General features: G+C 39.1%; 1 long non-coding RNA gene across 1 annotated transcript in view; it reads right to left on the minus strand.

Annotated features, from left to right (window-relative positions):
• Positions 1–450: 450 nt before the first annotated feature.
• LOC123583292 overlaps positions 451–10851 on the minus strand; it is a 22760-nt gene continuing 12359 nt past the window's right edge. The window contains exon 5 of the long non-coding RNA XR_006704821.1: positions 451–495. This is a non-coding gene — a long non-coding RNA (uncharacterized LOC123583292). The remainder of the gene's footprint in view (positions 496–10851) is intronic.

Raw genomic sequence — 10851 nt, forward strand, 5'->3', positions numbered from 1 at the left:
AAGCGTCCGACTTCAGCCAGGTCACGATCTCGCGGTCCGTGAGTTCGAGCCCCGCGTCAGGCTCTGGGCTGATGGCTCAGAGCCTGGAGCCTGTTTCCGATTCTGTGTCTCCCTCTCTCTCTCTGCCCCTCCCCCGTTCATGCTCTGTCTCTCTCTCTGTCCCAAAAATAAACGTTGAAAAAAAAATTAAAAAAAAAATAAAATATGAAATTTATTGTCAAATTGGTTTCCATACAACACCCAGTACTGATCCCAACAGGTGCCCTCCTCAGTGTCCATCACCCACCCTTCTCTCCCTCCCACCCCCCATCAACCCTCAGTTTATTCTCAGTTTTTAAGAGTCTCTTATGGTTTGCCTCCCTCCCTCTCTTTTTTTTTCCCCCTTCCCCTCCCCCATAGTCTTCTGTTAAAGTTTCTCAGGATCCACATAAGAGTGGCTTTAATTGCTATCTTTTGGCTCCTTCTTAGGACTGACCCAATGAACACTTGTCAGGCCTGTTCAAAAAGAGAGAGAGAGAGAGAGAGAGATCCTTTAACCCACTGGCACTACAGTTTAGGCATTTCGTCTCATGCTAAAATCTTCTCTTTGCTGGGATTTTGACTGCACTGCCTCCCTCAACTTAAATTATTTTTCAAATTAAAAAACTTCCAATAAGCCGACCTTGAACAAGGAGGTCATGTGGGGTGCTTCTCTGAAGTAAATTGCATTCTTGTCATTTGTATTCATAACAACATCCCCTAACAACTGAAAATATGGTGTGGCTGAACCACAGAAAGTACTTTTTGTCAACAAGAAAATCTAGCATCATTTGCTTAGCAACTTTTTTGTTTGGAGATCTTGCTAGGGCTTTTATTCACTTTGGCTAAACTCTGATTGGATTAGAGGTTCATGGCATTCTTATTATTTAATACAACTCATCTCACATAGAGGTCACTCTCTTCTACCCTTTTTAATCATGATGATGACAACTGAGAATTGACATCGTGCACTATTGTGTACTGTCAAATGCATAACAAATACCTTAATCAGGCTTAAATAGCTTGAGAACCACAACTATTTATTGCAGGTCAGAGGCAAATTTCTGGAGCTGGCAAGTGAAGATGTGAGGACACTGATTTGAAAATGCCCTGACCCAAATGATATCACCCAATTTGATCAAACAGTTGCTGCTTCCTTTTATATGAAACCATGTCTCTTTTACAGTAGCAATAACCCGGATCAAATACTCTAGGCAGAGGCATTAACTAGAATTAACAACCAGATTATACTAGCTATTTTATTGGTTTCATAAATTTACCAAATCAGAAACTTGGCAGACAAATTAAAATAGGCCAGTTCCTTAATAGGTTGAGGAACCTTAAGAGAGAACAAGGGCCTCTGTTGCACCTGTTTAGCGATGAGCAGACTACCAACTGCACCAGACTTCTAAGAGCAGAGAAGAAATGTTCAAAATGGAGTCCTCTTTCCTTCCACAGCCACTGTTTCCAGTTCCCATGCTTCTCCCAGACGAGAAGTAACACTCTGTAAAGCTGGTCTGAGTCAAATGTTAGAAAACGACATCCTAATGACACTAAAGTTTCACTTTGTGTTTCCCATTAAGACAGACTTATTTCAAATTCAGAAGGCAGTGATCATAAGCAGCACATTCCACGTTGGCTGACAGGTAGGATTAACTACATAAGACTTTCTAAACTGAAAGGGACCTTAACACTTTCAAAGCAAATTCTTTGTGTCTGCTCTAAGCACGCCAAGGTGGGAGGGCATTTATTTCCGCAGCAGGAGTCCTGTGGCAACACTCAATCTCTCCGACTTCACATTTATTACGCTAAATGACCGATGCACAGTTAATCACTTGGCCTGAGAGTTGGTGTGGGGGGTGGGGGAGAAGCACAGGTTTTCTCTGTATGAGTATTGACAGGCTGGCTTAGAGATCAGCCTGCTTGGTGTTTCAGTCAATTAGAAAACACCTTATCCATGAAGTGGACTGACTGTACTTTCAAAATAAACTTGGATTGGACTGGATGCTGCTCTTTTCCAATAATCCTTAAATCATGATCAACGAGGTCAATGTACCTGAAATTATCCATTTTCTCTATTTGGGACATGCTAAACTCTGACTCTCTGTGATGATTTCTAAAAATATTAGTGGAATAATCAGAAAGAGAAATGCCAAAAACTTTTATGCTGATTTTATAACCACAGCAACCATTTAGAAACATTTTATTTCTCTTCTTTCCCTCAATTCAGAAGAAGCCACTCAACTTTACCCAAATTACTCTGTGGAATGGGTAGCCTACAATAGCAGGTGATTTCAAATTACATTCTGAGCTCAGGTAAAAGATATGAAGCAACTATATTACATTCTGTTTTACAAAAGCATTGATCTTTTTAAGATAAAAATAATGTCAAGTTTTTGAGTTTTTATTGTGAATACCTATGATTTTTCTGTTCAAAACCTCAGCAAGTTTCCCTTGACCCTTGTTGGGTCCCTGGATGGGTGTAAACAGTGCACTTGACAAAGACAGATTAACAGGAGAAAAGCATATAAATGAATTTAACATAAATTTTATATGGCATGGGAGCCTTCACAAAATAATAATAATAATAATAATAATAACCTCAAAAGACAAACCTGAGTATTCTATGCTGAGTTTGATGAAAAGTGGAAGAATAAATATGATACGTTAAGAAGTATGAGGTGATAGTAGTAATAGGGGAAATTTAGCAAGGCCTGTTTGTTCTTCTTGGTGGTCCTATGTCTTCAGAAATAAGGGTTCAGGTATAGGAAGGGCACCTCTCACATTGGTCTGTTTCATTGGAAAGGTGAAGAAGGGAGAGGTCACAGTTACCTTCCTGCTTCTGCATTTTGTCAAACTCTCTCAGCTTAAATACTCAGTATGGTAACGTGTCATGTTCTGGGGTCCCCTGTACTGAACGCTATCAACCTTGGCTTCTTGCTCACCAATCTGCCAAGTCTTGTGGATTCTACTTGTATAATACCCTGTCCTTTCTAGTCTATTCCCACTGCTACTGTCCTGGTTTAGGTCTTCATTACTTCTCTCCAGGGCCAACTGGTTTCCTTAATACCAGTCTTTCTGCTCTTTAATCGACTTTACATGCTATGATCACATTAATCTTCCTAAAGCATAGATTAGATCATGTCATTTCCTTGCTCAAAAATCTTTAATGGCTCCATATTGCTTAATTTTAAAAGTCTAAACTGCTTAGTCCAGGGTTCAGTGACCATCCCCCAGCCCATCTACCTTTCCAATCTTATATGCCTCTACTCGTCTTCATTCATTCACTTGTTCAGGTAACATGGAATCAGTCACTATTCATTACTCATGGTCTCTTGGTGGAATTTCCCCTTTCCAAGTGTTTGACTGTGCCCACCCCACCACCCCCCACATGGGATTTCCCTTTCCTGCCCCTATTTATTTTGCATGGCCAAGTTCTACTGCTCAGCTTTCCCTAATTTCCTCCAGTTAAAAATAATGTATCCTTCTCATTCCACGTAGAACTGTATCTATATATCTTATGACACTTTTACCTTGTACAATAGTTCTGCATATCTCATATGCCTTTTTTAACTTACATAAATTCCTTGAAAGTAGAATCTAATTCATGTTTACATCCCCTCATAGTACCTATCACAGAGACTGGCATATTGTATCCATTTAATAAATATTTATTGATGTATTCCATTCACAAATAAGTGGATGAATCCTAATTTACTACCCTTAAACAATCATAAATTTATTTTTTCAGACACCTGCTTTCACCTATTCAGATCTTGAAGCATTCCAAATTCTAACAGATGTTTGTGGACAGCTGGGAGAAATTACACTGCAGACACCAAATCATCAGTTTAGCCCTCAGGCTCACATCTTCACCTGGTTATGTGTTCCAGACAGCTGTGCCTTCTTGGAAATGCACTTGGCTTTAGGAGCAAGCTCTGTTTGTAATACCTCTATAGCATTCCAGAATAAACATGACAGGCCTTGATGTAGAGCAGAATAAGTGTGAGTCTGTGATCTATTTATGTTCTTTGGGGACTTACAGTGGACTCATTTTGCATTTGTAAAAATGCTTCTAATCTTAGGGCCTCCCTCAATTTCAGATCACAGTAATTTTACTTTTAGTAAAGATAGTTCAGGTACCCTGTGATGAGGAAAATACAAGTAAGGAAAATGTACAACTCAGCATATGCTGGAGGCCAGAAACGAGACCAAATGATGCATATTTAGGCTCACTCTTCCTGAATTGGATGCATGTTCTGCTTCTGAATGTGTATTAACTTTGGCTATTCCATCACTTTTAAGACTTATCTGCTCTGAAACTGTTCTTAGCATCCTTTTGGGACTATGGCCAGAGGTAGAACATTAGTGAATATCCATGTAACCTAATCTCCCATGGTGTATTTTATTCCATGCCCTTTGTTTTGTTTCTTTCCACCTGCTTACTCACATGTAACCCTTGCTGTACTCTATGCTGGGTCGGTGTAGATGGAGGAAGAAAAAAAAAAAAAGAAACATGCCCATGATTGTCAGGAGTAGACACCAGTTTATAAATAGTACTGGTTTGACTGTGCACTGGTTTTCTGAATACAGGAAGGTCAAGAAAAACATTTTCCTTTGAAATGAAAAAAGGAGGTTAAAACAAGAGTTTTAATAACAGGCTTGACACAGAGCAGTGTAATACCAGCATGAATTACACTTGGTACCAGACTTTTATTGGAAGTCCTAGATTGCTTTGTTCCTGTCCCTGACATAATATTCAGAGTTGGGTTTATATTTATCCAGAAGAGAGCTGCTTGCTATAGTCCATGCAAATCAAATGCTTGATTTATGCACCATTCTACTGGAGGGTGTAACATTAAATTTAATTTTGTGAGGAAAGCCTGAGGTGTTTCAATGCCTGGGCTTGACATTGTGAACTAGGCAGAGAGGTGCACAAGAATTCATTATGGTTTCCAATATGCGAAATGCAGCATTTGAATGAAACATTTGTCTCTTGTCAAAAAGGCGTAATGTCTCTTCTTGGTAAAATATTTCCACCCCCACCCCTCAGGACACTCCAGCACATTTTTGGCCTTCATCATAGATCTTGATGAACGATGAGTGACTACGGCATTTGAGGGACTGTGGAGACATCAAACAACATGTGTCTGTGAAATGATCAGTTATCAATAATATCAACCCAACTGACTTCACCTTGACTGTTGAATGTTGCCGCCGTTTGTATAACCGTGTTAATTAGCTCTATGACAACTTTGTGATTTTTTGTCTTTAGCTGAATGTTACTTGCCAATCCGACTGGTTGGCTTCCTTTCCCTTCCCCTACAGCAAATATTCAACATTTAACTACACTGTCCGCAGTATCCCAGCCTCAATGCCAAGTGCTCAGGCTCAGCAGAAATCCTGCCATTTGCTTCCTCAGGAGACTCAGGGCTGTCAGGCATCCATACCTTCTCTGTACTCAACACTCTTCTGTTATTATCATTATCATTGTGGTTCCTCCATTGCTCATGGAGAAGAGTCTACACCCTCTGACATGCAGATAAGGCCTTTAGTAACCTGCCCTGCCCTTACCTTCCATCTTCTTCTCTTTCCCATCCACACACTCTAAGCTGCCCAAGGTGTACTTTGGCTCACTCTGCTCCCTCTGCCTAGAATGACCTTCCCCTGTTTTACCACCAGCAAAATCCACTTCTCTGTGAAGCTTTTCTCCGTCAAGAGAGACTTTCTTACTCCATTCATAGCACTACATTTCATTGTACTACATTCAGGTTCAGTTGTGTTGGGCCTATCTTGCTACCAATTTTAAATGCATCCTATTTGATTTTGAATCATCCAGAGCACATGGCACAGAATATGGTACCTAGTAGGTACTCTAAATGTGTCTAGAATTAAACTGAATCCAGTGATCACTATGATGGCTGGAGGAAAATAAATGTGTGTGAGGCAAAGACAATATATATCCATATCATCTCAATTTTTTCTACATTTTGCCAAACTAATACGAGTCAAATCATTGACCAAACTTTTATCTTTAAAAATTCTGGGCTTGGAGCCCAGCAGGGACATAAACCAGCTATACTTTGAACTTTTTCTTCAATTATTATTTATGCATTTGTCTAATCTAGGAAGTAAATACAGATGCACAAAGTCTTAAGCATATTTTAATTCCCCAGTTTCTTCACAGTTTTCATAAAAATAGGATTTATTTTATGCAAGTTTCCTGAAGAATCTCTCCTTATATGTATGCCTCTTAAAATATTCTCATTGTCTAAATAGTCATAAACACTAATATTCATTTTTAATATTAAAAATTAAATTATGAAATTAGGTGATATTGAATTACAAAATTAAACAATATTAAGTATTCAAATAAGTCCGTTAGACTCAATTATGTCAGTTGATAGGAGTTAGTTAAAAATAACTACATCCTTATATACACTATACCTAAATACTATCCCTGGCAAAATTCCACTGAAGTATGTTTATTTACATTTTATTGCCTATTACTGTGAAACGAGGGAAGCATAACTTTTAATAGAAGTGAGAACACATCAGCTTCCAATCCTTGCCTCTATTCAGTGAAAACAGGTAAGAGAGACGACAAAGCCCTGTCCCTTCAAAATGGCAGTCAGCTGTGATAAAATCACCATTCCAAACCATGGGGCCACTGGCCAAAAGTGACAAAAGGGATATTGATGTGGTATGCAAGTCTGCGGACTGAAGAACCCAGGTTAAAAGGGAACGACTTACTGAAATGCTATATTCTCAAATACTCATTCAAAACAAAATTACCTCTGTCAATTAAATATTGCTCTTGGCTTTATTCTCCACCCTGACTTCCCAAGAGGACACGTTCGCGCATACACGCGTGCATGCGCACACAGACACACACACACACACACACACACACACACACACTTGACTCTCGTTGAAACTTACTTCCAAGAGTTTTTTTTTTTTTTTCAACGTTTATTTATTTTTGGGACAGAGAGAGACAGAGCATGAACGGGGGAGGGGCAGAGAGAGAGGGAGACACAGAATCGGAAACAGGCTCCAGGCTCTGAGCCATCAGCCCAGAGCCTGACGCAGGGCTCGAACTCACAGACCGCGAGATCGTGACCTGGCTGAAGTCGGACGCTTAACCGACTACGCCACCCAGGCGCCCCACTTCCAAGAGTTTTTAAGGCTCTTGTCTATTGGGAGGTAAGTACAAAGCAGGTCCCAGGTATAGAAAAACCTGTGAAGGAAGGAAAATTAGCTACGTCTGCATTCTGAAACTTAATTGCAACAGTTCCTCAGAATAAAAGCCCTAGATTAGAAATCAGAATTCTGTGATCAGCTCTGCCATGGAGCAAGCTAAACATGACAACCTGAGCAAGTGATTCCACTTTCTGAGTCTCAGTTTTCTTCATCTTATGCTGAGAGACTTAGAGAAATATTCCCCTGTACTAAGGAGAAAAGGTACTAGAGGTAAAGAAAAGGAAAGGCTTTGGAGAAAGAATGAGCAGGTACAGTAAGGGTACTGTCTTAATGGATAAGTAAAGAGAAGTACGGTACAGTGGTAGTGAAGCTAGATTCTGGAAGCTGTTAAAAGCTGAGCTAGAATTAAGAAGCTAAAGCCCAGGGAACCCCTTTGAAACAAAGTTTCAATCTGTTGACCCTACTGGTTAACTTCATTGTGAGAGGTTCTTGAACAGGTATGAGAGGCTGAAAATAATTGGAATACTAGTCATCAGGATGAATTGCGAGGCAGTAAGTTCAGGGAAATCAAATATTTTTCATCGTGCAAATCTGATAAGGGCCTCCACTTGGGTGGTGGCAAAGGGTAATTCAAGCCCTTACAGAGCTCCGGCTTCCCTCAGACTCAAGTCATTCCTTATAATTGAGTTGCTTCCATGGATCTTCTTGGGAATTTGAGCTACTATGCGACTGAAGGTACCTGTCATATGAATTCAGACCTAATCCAGTCTCCTGTGTGTGTAAATTTAGAATGATGTATAGATGGCATAGCACTTTTTAAAAAGACCACAAATGGGATAAATCCAGCTTTTACTTAAACTAGATTTAGATCGGTCTAAGAAATAAGTTTTTTATGGCATTTGCTGAAACCCATGAAAGAATTGCCTTTATTGATTTGCACATTTCTATCATGCCCTTAATGACCATTATACAAAAGAGTGTGTTCCGTGCACCATGTACTGTTTAAGGCACTTTGCATGCACCATCTCATTTAATCGTCACAAAATCTCTGAGGCAGGTACTGTTATTACTCCTACTTTACAGATGAGAATACACTTCAGAGAGAGACTCAGTAACTTGCCCACATTTGTAGCACAAACCAGAGACAGACCTGGGAATCCGTGCTGGGATGCAGTCCTTTCTTTTTGCTTCTAAACACACTGCCTCTGATCCAAAAGGTTTGGTCTGTAGGGGGAAGCACAAGTTTGCCCTCCACACCCATCCCACCTCAAAGAAAACAAGTGTTAATGATGGGTCACTTTAGGACCAAGAATGTTATCGAGGACAGAGTGTTCAGATTTTTGTTACCCTTGTAGCAGAATGCCCTGCGGAGATGAAATTTATCATAGCACAGCTCAGATCAGTCAGTGCTTCAACTATCGACATGCTCCCAGTGGTGTATCAGGGGTGGGAGGTGCCAGTGGTCCACCCTAGTCAACAATAAATGCTCTTCTTGGAAAACTGTTCTGTTGCTCTGAGCTTAAAACAATTGCTATGGAGAAGGTTTTTAATAATAGGTATAAATTTCAAATCATTACATTTGTATTTCTTATCCTTTGATAGTTTATATTCTACCCGGAAGTTAATTCAGAGAACTCCAATGATACGGTCCATTCAGGCTTGCTTGTTTTGGCTATAATTTATGTCTCTATTCCTGTGGTATTACATATGGCTGTCCTTAAATGGTAGATTCTAGGAGCCCCTGAGTGGCTCAGTCAGTTGAGCGTCCGACTTCAGCTCAGGTCATGATCTCCTGGTTCGTGAGTTCGAGTCCCTTGTCAGGCTTGCTGCTGTCAGCCTGCTTGAGCCTGCTCTGTCCCCCTCTCTCTGTCCCTCCACTGCTTGCACTTTCCCAAAAATAAATATTTTTTTTTAAAAAAACCCAGTAGATTCTAAATAATAATAGCACCGTGTTTGTAAACCGAGGAAATAGAACTGGAGATAGTTCAATTACGTAGTTCATTCTAAAGCAATGGATTACATCATGTCAATGTTCTCTATCATTCAGCCAATTTCTGATTTTTGCAGAAGATGAAAAAAACCTCAGAAGTTTTTACAGTATATATAACAGAAATTTATGATAAATTGTTTCCTGAAGATATTTTAGTGAGAATTTTTTTTACTCTTCTAAAATTGATCCTGAAGGAACAAAAAATGGACAGTACTGAAATTCCTGAAACTTTTTATAAAATCGGATTATTGAGGAATTTCTGATAAATGTATTCTCATTTTTAAACCTTTTCCTAACTATTTTAAATATTCATTACTTCATAGGAAAAAATACTTCAAATTTCAAATGAATAAAAATGTTCATTAAACTGTGATTAAAGATGATTTAATATATCTGACTATACTGAACACGAATATGTAAAGATCTATTTTTTTTTTATTTTATTTAAATCCAAGTTAATTAACATGTAGTGTAATAATGGTTTCAGGAGTAGAATTTAGTGATTTGTCACTTACATATAACACCCAGTGCTCATCCCAACAAGTGCCCTCCTTAATGCCCATCACCCATTTAGCCCATCCCCCTCCACCCAATACCCCTCACGCAATCCTCAGTTTGCTCTCTGTATTTTAGAGTCTCTTATGGTGTGCCCCCCTCTCTGTTTTTATCTTATTTTTCCTTCCCTTCCCCTATGTTCATCCATTTTGTTTCTTAAATTCCACATATGAGTGAAATCATGATATTTATCTTTTCCTGACTGACTTACTTTGCTTATCATAATACATTCTTGTTCCATCCACGTTGTTGCAAATGGCAAGATTTCATTCTTTTTGACTGCTGAGTAATATTCCATTATATATATGATGCATCTTTGCATCTGCAAAGATCTATTTTAACAAGGTCACTGGCAAATTTGCAGAAGGTGGCTTGAAAACATGCAGAAACTGTAATACTATTGCTTACTACTATAACAAATAACTTTTTCTTTTTTTCAAAAAAACATGTTAACACAATTAATCTACAGGTTTTTTTCCTTTTCGACTATAATATTCACTTCATTCTTTAAGTTTTTAATGTTTTTTTTATTGGCAGGACTATATATACCAACTTCAATTTTGAAAATGTCAACATACATATTCCTTTCCGGCTCTTATTATTTTTTGTTTCATTTTATAATTGCTGAAAATACTTCTGTCATAGAGGAAGATTATTAAACAATGATTCTCTCTGAGTGTCAAGTATGATAGGTACTACCCCACCTATTTGAGCTCTGAATGTGGGAGTGAAGGCTCACACCCAGACAGACTGCCACTCTGTACTTGGATCCTGTGTATTTCTATGCTTCCAAGATTCTGCTGCAAAATTCCTGGTCATGCTGATACAAGCACCCTGGGATGTTAACACCCAAGAAAACTTGGAGCCTAGAGGGTCACCATACATCCAATGCAGATGGGGGTCAGGGTCCAGTTTTGATTGAGCCTATTACCTGAAGGACACATGTATGTTATTGCATCGGGATCTTTGGCACTGGGACCACAGAAGCCCTTCCTTTATACATATGGAAGGATTAAAAGCCTTGGCTTTGGTGAAGGTGGGATCTCCTTGGATTCACTCTATTCAGTGCACAAATGTATTTGGCT

The sequence above is a fragment of the Leopardus geoffroyi genome, chromosome B1, assembly GCF_018350155.1.
Source record: "Leopardus geoffroyi isolate Oge1 chromosome B1, O.geoffroyi_Oge1_pat1.0, whole genome shotgun sequence".
Classification (NCBI taxonomy): Eukaryota; Metazoa; Chordata; class Mammalia; order Carnivora; family Felidae; genus Leopardus; species Leopardus geoffroyi.